The sequence below is a fragment of the Apodemus sylvaticus genome, chromosome 3 (genome assembly GCF_947179515.1).
Source record: "Apodemus sylvaticus chromosome 3, mApoSyl1.1, whole genome shotgun sequence".
NCBI classification, from domain to species: domain Eukaryota; kingdom Metazoa; phylum Chordata; class Mammalia; order Rodentia; family Muridae; genus Apodemus; species Apodemus sylvaticus.
In genome coordinates this window covers 78,463,087-78,474,061 of record NC_067474.1, presented here as the reverse complement: position 1 = coordinate 78,474,061, position 10,975 = coordinate 78,463,087, and positions in this window count along the sequence as shown.

Genomic DNA, 10,975 nt, shown 5'->3' with positions numbered 1-10,975 from the left:
TCTTGGAAAGATTTACTGTGCTTACAATGTAAGAAGAGATATAATTCATCTTGGGGAGGAAGGCATTACAACAATGACATGAGTCAATTGGTCACATGGTATCAACAGCCTGAAAATGGAGAAAGGACAGGAAGTGGTACTGACCTAAGCAAGGTCAAGACTTAACCCAGTGACTCACTTGTTCCACATAGTCCCCAGGTAAAGGTCTGTCCCAAGAAACAGGAACCCTTGGAGACTAACTGTTCAAACATATGAACTAATATGGGACATTTAATATTCAAACAACAATGTGTAAATCCACAAAGGTTAAGAGGCTGTTTGACTTTCTCAGAACTAGGTGTGCAAGAGGTAACTAGGACTCAGTCAAACTTGTCCTTATATCTCAGAATCATAAAGCTGTGGCATTAAGTTTCAGGTTAGCAGACAGACAAAATGCATAGATAGCAGCCCTTTGCAGAAGAAACTGGAGAAATACATTGGCAGAAAGGAAGAGAGAGGATAAAAGTATATTTATCCACAATGTACACTAGCATTTATTACAATCTCAGCGATCCTGCCTTGTTGTCTACTGGCTAATGTATTCTATAGGGACTTTGTGGGATCAAAAAGAGGATGACTTGTCAGTTCACAGGAAGTGGAAAAACACAAGAATTACTATTAATTCCACTGTGCACTTTGAATCTCCCAAGGAACTAAAAGGAAAGCTTTTGTTTTACTTTATTGTTTTTTCTTTTTTTCTTTCTTTCTTTTTTTTTTTTTTTTTTTTTTTGGAAAGGAATTCTTTCCCACACCTACCCTCACCATTTCCTGCATCATGGTTGGCCTAGATTGTATTTTGTTCTCCGCTGATATTCAATTAAATACTACAAGACTGAGCCTTTGTCTTTGAATTTTTAAAAGGTGTATACAGTAGAAAACCCACTCTGTAAGGCCTCTTGACTCTTTCACTGAGGGCCTCTGCTCAAATTAACTTACCTTCTGTCTGTTGTCACCACAGTTCTCTCTATAAATACCCAGAACACTAGATACTAAGATAAATGGGTAGAACCCAAGTTGATAGGTCAGGCCACAGGAGACCTCTCAGTTGCTGCTTTCTCCTCAGAAGGAAACATTGCATTTTTGGCCCTGAAGGTCTTACTCTGTGCTTTATAGGACACAGCTAAGCCTTCAGAGTATCATACTCTAAGTTCCTTCTGTTACAAGATCAGAAAGCTCTGTGACAATTGAAAGAGCTGTTGAAGATGTAGTCTCTCTTCTCCATGTTTTACTGACTGGCCCCTTGAGCCTTATGTTCTTCTGATTCATTCTGTCAAACTCCTGGTCCCTATTAGTGGTAGACATCAAAACCATTGTTTATCACTTAACCCAGTTCTTATTTATTATGAGTAAAACAGGAAGCAATTGCAATGTTTTTACCATTCATGTTACAATATTACATTAGGACATTTTCATGATCCATGTATATAATGGACAGATATGTAATTCATATAAAAATACTAAATGTTAAGCATATCTATCTTATATCTTATAAACCTCCCCTATTTTACCCTCCTCCTTAATTTATTTTGTTCTTCTGGAGCATTTTTGCTGTCATGTCATATAGAAAAACATGACTTTTGTAGCTCTATAAAATGTAAGAGTTATATGTGAGAGAAAGCACATGAAATACTTTCTACAATGCCCAACAGCAGAACGACAGAGAAAAGTAATATTAGATGTGTACAAAAAAACTTGTTGTCCATACACAAAGTTAAGTTCTATCACTTGTAGCATAGTGGGTAAAAGTAGATATAAACTAATTCATCAAAATTACTTCTGGCTAATTTCTTTTTTTATAAAAACTAATGGGATTTACTGTGGTATCTTCATCTGTGCAAAACACTGTATGAACTGACTGTGTTCATTCAGTATTATTACAGATGCTAGACCATTAAGCATGCCATAGTTCTTAGTAAAGGTTCAACTAACACATCAAATTTTTAATTATGTTCTACCTGTAAGAAATAAAATACATTGTCTTTCTGTGCCTAGCTTAGTTTGTTTAACATAGTTTTCCCAAGTTCTATGGATTCCACTGCATATGACAAGATTTTATTCTTATTTACATTTGAATAGTACTCCATTGTGCTTATATGCTATGGTTTCTTCATTTATTCATGCCTTTATAGACATCTAGATAACTGCATATTGGGCTATTTTGTCAGTATCATGATAAATATAGGTATACAGTTGTCTCTATGGTATGCTAGCTTGGATTCTTTTAGTTATATTACCAAGAAGGTTAAAATATGTCACTGGATTTTAGGCTTTCTTCATTCAAGGAACACCCATAACTGATTTCCTAGTAGGGAAATTAATTGACATGCTCCTCTATAGGATTGAAATTGTTTTCTTCTCTTCCATGTACCATTTGATTGTCAGTTTTTGTGTTACTTCTATTTTTGTTTTATTTATTCTTATTTTACTTTAGTCTTGTCTTTGACAATAGGCATGCTAAAGTGAATGAATTACAATCTCAACCTAGTTTTTATTCTCTGATGCCTATTGATATTAAACACATTTGTATCTTTTATTGACCATCTGTGCTTATTGAAAATTTATTTAAAAAGTCTTTTGCCTCTTCTTAATTGGGTGACTTTGATTTATTCTTATTACTTTTACTGTCATGAATATATTATTGTATATTAACTTTTTGAAGATTTTGAGTTTAATGTTATCCTTTTATTTTTCTGAATTTTATTTCCTATGATTGTAGTATCTTAAATAGAAAATAATTGCTTATACTTAATGTATAAGCAATCTTGATATCTTAACGTATTTCCCTTAGGTTTTATTCCAGTATTTTTATAATTTTCAATTTTATAAATGTTTAGACATGTTATTAATTGTATTCCATGTATCTTACTTCATAAAAAACACCCTATATTAAAGTAGCTTCAAATATTGCAAAGAATCTGCTGGATCCAACCAAAACCATTTCCCATTCAGCTCAGGGTAATCAACCTCTGTGTATGTCCATATAATATTTTTCTCATTCCAAGAGATGTCAAGCATGTTGGTGAAACATCAGGCTAGCTGAATTATGATAGACCAAATGCTCTAATCAGACACATATAGGTTTCCATATTACATTTCACTGGCTAATATTTACTGGCAAATTCATTTGGATAAATTACTTCCTCATTCTTAGCCTTATTTTCTCTTCTGCCAAATGAGGATACTAAGAACACCCATCTCCAGGGCTTGGTGGATGAAAAAGAGAAGATATATAAAACAACTAATACTATACTTGGCACATGATAACTGCTCCTAGAGTGGGACACTCAGCATAAATTGACTTAATCAGTTTTGTTATTACTTCTGATGTTTTATAGTTGGAGAAGAAACTCCTATCTTGGAAAGAATAAAGAGTAATTGTTGTGAAATAGCTTAATAGTGATCACCATAAATACTGGCCTTTAACAACACTTGAATGATATAAAACAGATGACATAGAACTCTTGCAGGTGACTGACTCTTTTATACCCATGTCCTCCATTTCTTCCTCTTCCTATTATTATGGGCCATTGTGGTCTTGATACCATTCCACTTTTGCTGTTGTCGACATTATTACTGACCCAGTATCTCCTTTACCCAAAGTCAGTGTCATGGAATAGGAAGAAACAGGTTTGATTTAGAGCCAAACCATGCTCCTCATTGTCCTCATAACATGAGAAAGAACAATGAGCTATCTGAGAGAGCAGAGAGATTATCTCAAGTTTGTTGTACAAGTATACCTGTTGCCAGAGTTTACTTAATTTTCTAGAAATTTTACATTATCTTCTCAAACCAAATCATATTTCCCTGGGGCATGGGATAATTGTCTCATCTCTCTTTACCTTTCAGCATCTGGTGTACCACTTCAAAAATGAAAACAAAAAATAGTCTGTTTGCTGGCATGATAGCAGATGATTTCTAAGTGATATGTTCTGTGTAACTGTATTGTCGATTCTAGGAATGCACCACTGCCATGTCATAAATCTTTTGAATTTCAGGCACAAAAATAGGGGAAGGAGATCTTGTGTCACTGCATTACACAACTGCCCATAACTTCCCAGGCAATTACACTCTTTACACAGTGACTCTCTAACTCTGATGTTGTAACAGGCAAGAGTGTTTGCCAATTTCTGGAAAGGGTGGAGTTACTCAATTCCCAGGACGTCTTTATAACAAAACAAATAACTCATATTACTTTAAGTTTGATTTAGAATTTCCTCAGTGTCAAAGCCAGTTCATAAGAATACCACGATAAGAACTCAATCTTCCTCAACCTTGGGTCTCCAAAAAGTGAACTTTGTGCTCAATCTACTTTTACTCATGCTATATTTTCCATATTTCATAGAATTAGGACATCAAAAAATGTTAGTGCTTGTAAGTGACTCCTATGATATATTTGAGTAAATATTTATTTAAATATTGTCCTCCAGTGATGGGTCAGCAAATAGACATAAGGTAGCAATAAATGATTGTTAGAGTCAGATGATGTCAAACAAGTATTGGCAACTACACAAAGACTTATACTGTACTCTCTATTATCCCTGTGTTATGAACATATCTCAGCTTGCTTTATCTCATATTTATTCCTTTTATGCATGCCATTACTTAATGACTCTTTGTCTTATTCTGTCATTGATCTGTTTGCAGTGCTATTGTTATAATATTTTCAGCTATAACAAAACATTTTCTATACTCATTACATACTTCCCCTATAACCTTCATGTTTACATAATACATACATATATGCATGATTCTCTCTCTCTCTCTCTCTTCTCTCTGTGTGTGTGTGGGGGGTGTGTGTGTGTGGGTGTGTGTGTGTATGTGTACAAATGACCTAAACTACATACAAATTAGGGAGCATGGTTTTGACATTTATCTCTGCCCCTTCATGCATCTAGTATTGTGGTAACAGCAAAGCAGCTTCTTTATGAATGTTAGATTGCATGAAATGCAAAGAGAAGAATGCTTCCTAGGAGGAAAAAGAACTTTTTATCTGTCTGTAAATTTCTCTGATCTCATTTTTGAAAGAGAAGAAAGAAAGCACATAGTGTTAGACATGAAATCAACCCAGGCCTGCTTGATTCCCAGATCTGAAACTATTCTTTCCTACATAGTGAGATAAAATATGGGATATTAGTTATCCCATGCCAAAAAAAGGTTATAGAATTAGCAATCAGAAAGAGAAGGAAAAGCATAAAGAAGGAATAAACACTAACCAATAGAGAAGTTGGAATTCTCATGCTGTGGGTGTAAGACTAATAGGAGAGAGAAAGAGAACTAAGAGACACAGAGAAAAATGGGAACCAAGTTAGTGTCCACAAATGCTTAAAATCTGTTCCACACATGGCGCAAAAGGTAAAGGTATTTCCTACCTTGTCTGACAGTCAGAATTCGATCCACTGTACCTATGTGGTGGCAATCTATGGCAATCTAACTCCCATAAATCTTACTGATATCCTCTGATTGCTAAAAGTGGCTGTGATCTGCACATACATGTATGTGTGCACATGTGCCCATGCCTACACACTATTGGAATGTAAGCAGGAAAAGAGAGAATAAAGAATAGAAGATAGTGGTGGTACATGTCCAGAGAACATAATTGAACTTCTGGTTACTGGACGAGCATGCTACCAGAGTCGAGAGATTGGTATAAACGGGAACACAGGTCTTGTGAAGAGTAAAACTGACTGAGGGAATGTGTCATAGCTCAGAAAATGACAATGGAAGGAAGTTCCTGGGATGCTTAGACTCCTGGCCTAGGTCTGTGAGCACCCTTTATAGCTTGGGCAATCAGACAGCATAAAAAATAATTATAAAGCAGGAAGAAAGAGTGAGCAGAGCTCTCTGCTATCACTAATCTCCAATAGTGAAATTTATGCAGAGTTTACTCTGAGCTGACAAGAATTCACAGATGGTAAGAGGCACAAGGGGTCGGATGGTGCTTCCATAGCTAGCAATGCGGGAACCTATGATATATCACTTTAAATGTCAAATGTAGGAAACAAGGATAATTGCAAGCATTAGTCCAAGACGTGCTTGGATTTAGACAAACTGTATTTCTCTCCTTAAGATTATTCAAAGTGGCCGAGTATAAAAAACATCACTGCTAAACTTCAAGATAATCTTGTAAAAATGGTGCAAATGATTAGTGTACAAGCTTCTTAATACATATGCATGACGGAAGGTGTTTTTGGGATTATATGATTTGGCAAAAGAGGTACATATCATTTATGGTATTTCAATTGCACTCTGTTGAATTTTCTTGAATCCCTAGTCAAACTTGACTCTCAAAACTATTCTACATACGGCTGTACAAATACTGTCACATTGTAAACAATGAATCTGAACATGGGGTGAAGAGAGCCAGGAACTGGCCTTTATATTACATTATCACTGGTTGCAGCAGTTAACCAGCTGTCCCTCCTGTTTCCATAGTACTTTGTCTACCACCTAACTGATCTCAGTTAAATCCTTTTCAGGAACTGAGGAAAGAGTGAAGATTGCTAACGCTTGAGTGCTTACTGATTGATGAAAGACTCTTCTAGTCCTTGTACACTACAATAATGTAAGAATCACAGTTCAGGAGAGCAAAAGAGTTGTATGGCAGGGTTACTGTTCTAATTGCAGAATAGTATTGTGGGCATGTGAATTTACTTCATCTTTGGAGTTTTACAGATGTGGAGACTGTCTTGCAGAGGTGGAGATGCAATAATAACACAAACTTTAGCCCATCATCTGACAGGGAGTTGCTTCTTTCCCTTTGGGGATTGCACTGGTGATCCCTTCAATTTTTTTCATTCATTTATTTATTTGTTCACTTTACATCCCAAGCTCAGCACCCCTCCTCCCAGTGCCCCCTCACACAGTCCCTTCCCCATTCCCCTTCCCCTTCTAATGTGAGAACTGTAAGGCACCCAATCCTTGGGTATGACCTGACCCTGGCACATCAAGTTACTGCAGGACTAGGTTCATCCTTCACTCACTGAGGCCAGACAAGGCAGTTAGGGGAACATTATCCACAGGCAGGCAACAGATTCAGGGACAGCCCCTGCTGCAGTTGTTGGGGCATCCCCACATGAAGACCAAGCTGCACGTAGGCCACATATGTCTAGCATCCAAATTCCTGCCCCTGTTCGCTCTTTTCTTTGTGTTTCAGTCTAAAGGGATGAGTCTCAAGTTGAAACAGTCATGGATTGTCCAATCCCTTAATCTCTGCTCCATTTCTGTCCCTGTGCTTTTTGCAGACAGGACAAATTTTGGGTCAAAAGTTTTGTGAGTGAGTTGGTGTCCTTATCCCTGCACTGAGGGGTCCTACTTTGCTAAAGGAGGTGGCCACTTCAAGTTCCATATCCCCCATCCGCCACTGCTAGGAGCACTTAGCTGAAGCTAAAGTCATACCCACAGACTCCTGGGAGCATGCCCATGTCAGATCTCTGACACATTATAGAGATGCATGCCTCTGCCCCCAGCTGCTGATATCCATTCCTAGCCCTTGCTCCTCTCTCTCTCCACATCTGCATCTCTCTGCTAAATTTTGCTTTTGCCCTCTAATACACTCATTTCCTGAACATACATGTATTTTTAGAGAGGTCATTGTTTACCTGTCATAAATCACGATAAGTAGAAATAACAAGAACATTAACCATAACAAATAAACCATGCCCTGCAAAATAATGGTCCTAACTCCCTGTGCCATTCTGGGAGAATAATACTTGAGATCAGAGCGAGTTTTCTAGTGGCTAATCTGCACCTTGAATGGCACAACCAGATAGACACTAATTCAGTGAATGGCAGAAAGGAGGTTCCCTATACTTAAGCAGTGTAGCTCTCAGGCAACAGCCCATGCTGCAGAAGATGAGGAAGAGTAAAGATTCAGCAGGACCCTGCAGCGAGCTGAGTACAGCATTAAGCAGAGATTCAGCCCAACAGTTCATTTCAAAAGTGCTTTTTGCAAGTAGTAAGTTTCTCCAGCTTGTGTTTCCCACTGGGGAGCCATAGACTCCTCCAGAAGATTCAGGGTTGCTAGTTTAAAGGTCAAAATGACTGAATATTAGTGCTCACTGCCTTACCTACCCTCAAACAGGAATAAAAAAGGCTTCCTGTGAAGACTGACAATTATGTGGTAAGTCTGTACAGAAGAGCCTGGTGCTTTACAGAGAAAGCCATTTGTTGCAGCTCCGTATGTCAGTGACAAGTGAATATTCAGTTTGCAAATGGGAGGTAAGCTAGACTTGTAATGTTCAGGGTTGATAAACCAATAAATTAAAGCTGTCAACAGATGCCTCAGAGACCTCATGACAGATCATGATATTATTCTGATATAAGCTTATGCTGTATCTCAACTTCCAAAGGAGATGAAGAAGGCAACATATAATGTAGAAACAAGAAGAAATAAATGACTGACAGACTATAACTTCTATTTGGGTGTTTGAAGATTACATCAAACTGGACAGATTCTTCCAAATGAATCAGATCAGACAGGATTGAGAAGAATCAACTATACAGTGTAAAAGAATTAAATCATCAGATAATTGAAGCACCTCCTCTTTTTTTTTTTTTTTAAATCACGTTTCATTCTGTTGACCATACTTTGGCTTTCATCAGTAAATCTCAAGGACAAAACACTTGGCCATATTAAACATTGTATCCTGTTTCCTATTAAAATAGTAATTTACATTGTTTATACTTAAAATTGCATATAGAATATTTTAAAAATATAGATTACTAAACTCTAATACTCAAATAAAATTTCTAGCAAGAGAGATAATAAAAGCAGAAATATACAAAATAAAATAGAGCCAAAGTCATCAAGTGGTTCTTCAGCCTGCTCAACTTTACCATCTTGTCATATTCCTATTTTTATGATTTCCCTTGCAAGATCTGCTTCAAACTTTGTGATGTCCTTGGTGAGAATAAAACACAAATACAGGTTGGGTGACAATGTTATGATAGGTGTTATTTTAAGAGAGACACATACATACAAAATTACACTGCACCACTTTTTCTTTATTTGAGGTCTGAGAACACCTAAGACATCCCCAACCTTCATAGAAGGACTTTGCTTTTCCTTGCAAGATAGGAGGTCAAGATAGCCTCTCCAACTTGAAATTCTTCACTTATTTCCAGATAGAGTCCCTTGAATAGAAAACCTGTTCCTTTAGGAGAATCTGAGATGACCTTGAAGAAAGGCGTTACCCTACATACAAAGTTAATTCCCAGCCTGGGAACAAACTGACCACGTATCTCTGTCTTCTTTCTGATCCTGGCAAGATAAAGAAACAGGATGTGAGTAAAGAATTTTGCTTGCTTACCTCTGGTCAGTCATATCTTGCTTGTAGTAGGTGACACAATATTGCTCATGTAAGACAAGAACTCAAATTGGCAACCAACTGGCTTTGATTTAATTACATGGTGTGATAGCTTCCTAGGAGCAAACAACACGATCCTTTTTCCTAAACACAGGTTTAATTTTCAACAAAACATTTCTCACATAAATACCACGTTGTTTCCAAACCCTTATTGTCATTCCCAGAAAGGCTTGCAGCCTTTCAGAAACACATTATTTTATAATTATAATCAACACTATTAGAACAGGACAATTTGTACCAAAAAGCACATTTACACTCAGACTCAGCACTTAGCACTGTCACAGGAGGGGCCATCTTCATTTCCATAGAAATCAAGGAAAGTCACATGCAATGCCTTTGAAACCTTCAATTTTTAGATGGTAAGGGAGTTGTTGACCTTGTCCACAGGATTCTCCTGTTAGTGAAAGAATTACCCCCCAGCAAAAAAAGCCCCAACAATGAAGCAGGATATTATGTGGTAAGAAATTAGCAACCCCGGATAATAGACGAACTTGGATTCTACCCTTCGAATTGGAGAATTTGCCCATTGCTCAGTTTTATTGTATGGGAAATGACAATGTGGCTAAGAGCTGAACCAGAAGGCAATTTCTGTAATTACATTAAAACAGTTTCATGTACATATCAATTATTTGGCAGATATAATTTATTATGACAATTTTTAATACATTATAAGTTATAAGATGCAGGACAAGTTATCTATTCTCTCTGGGCATCCATTTCTGCATTTTGGCTAAGTGAACTCTATCAAGATAGTATTGCTCATTTTATGTGCTAGAACCTGAGCCTCTTGGGTCCTTCAGGGACTATGTAAAGATCATATACATAAAAGAAGAACTGGAACTGTATATCACTTTCCACCCTAAAGGACATGCCCAGGGCATTAGGCTTCCACTTCATTAAAAATAAACAATATTTGGACTTTGTTCATTATAAACTCTGGAGAAGGGAACATTTAGCACTCTGTCCTTAAGAGCACCAACCCTCCTTGCCTGTTTTTCTATTCTTTCTCAGAGATGACTCACTGGCTGAGACCACATGTCTGGGATATCCTGCTTTGGGAGGTTTCCAGGATCCTCCCAAACTAAACTAACTTCATGCCAGGTTCTGGCACAGATCATTCTGGCATGTGCCCCTTATATAAGATAAATTAAGAGCTGTGCTGGGTCTGCCCAGAATGATTTCATTTGTCTTTGTAGTAGAATGACTCTCAAAGGCTAGGTAGGCAAACTGAAATTGATACGTAAATCTTTTCAAAATTATCATGAAAAGATATAATACAAAAAAATTCAAACCTAAATCAACTCTTTGCCTTTTCTAGAAGAACCGATAAGTACAGAAGGCACTTTAACATGTCCTTCAAAATTTTGCACCCTCCTTCTTTAATAAGAATTAGAATAGTTGATGATGTAAATATATAAGACAAACTCTCCAATCTCTTATGTTTCAGTGCATCTGCAAAACAGATGCTTGAATTATGAGTGGTAAGTTGAAATACTTTGGATTCTTTAATTTAATAAAGCTAAAGATAGGCACAATGATATCATTAGGAAATTCCATCAAAATGACATACT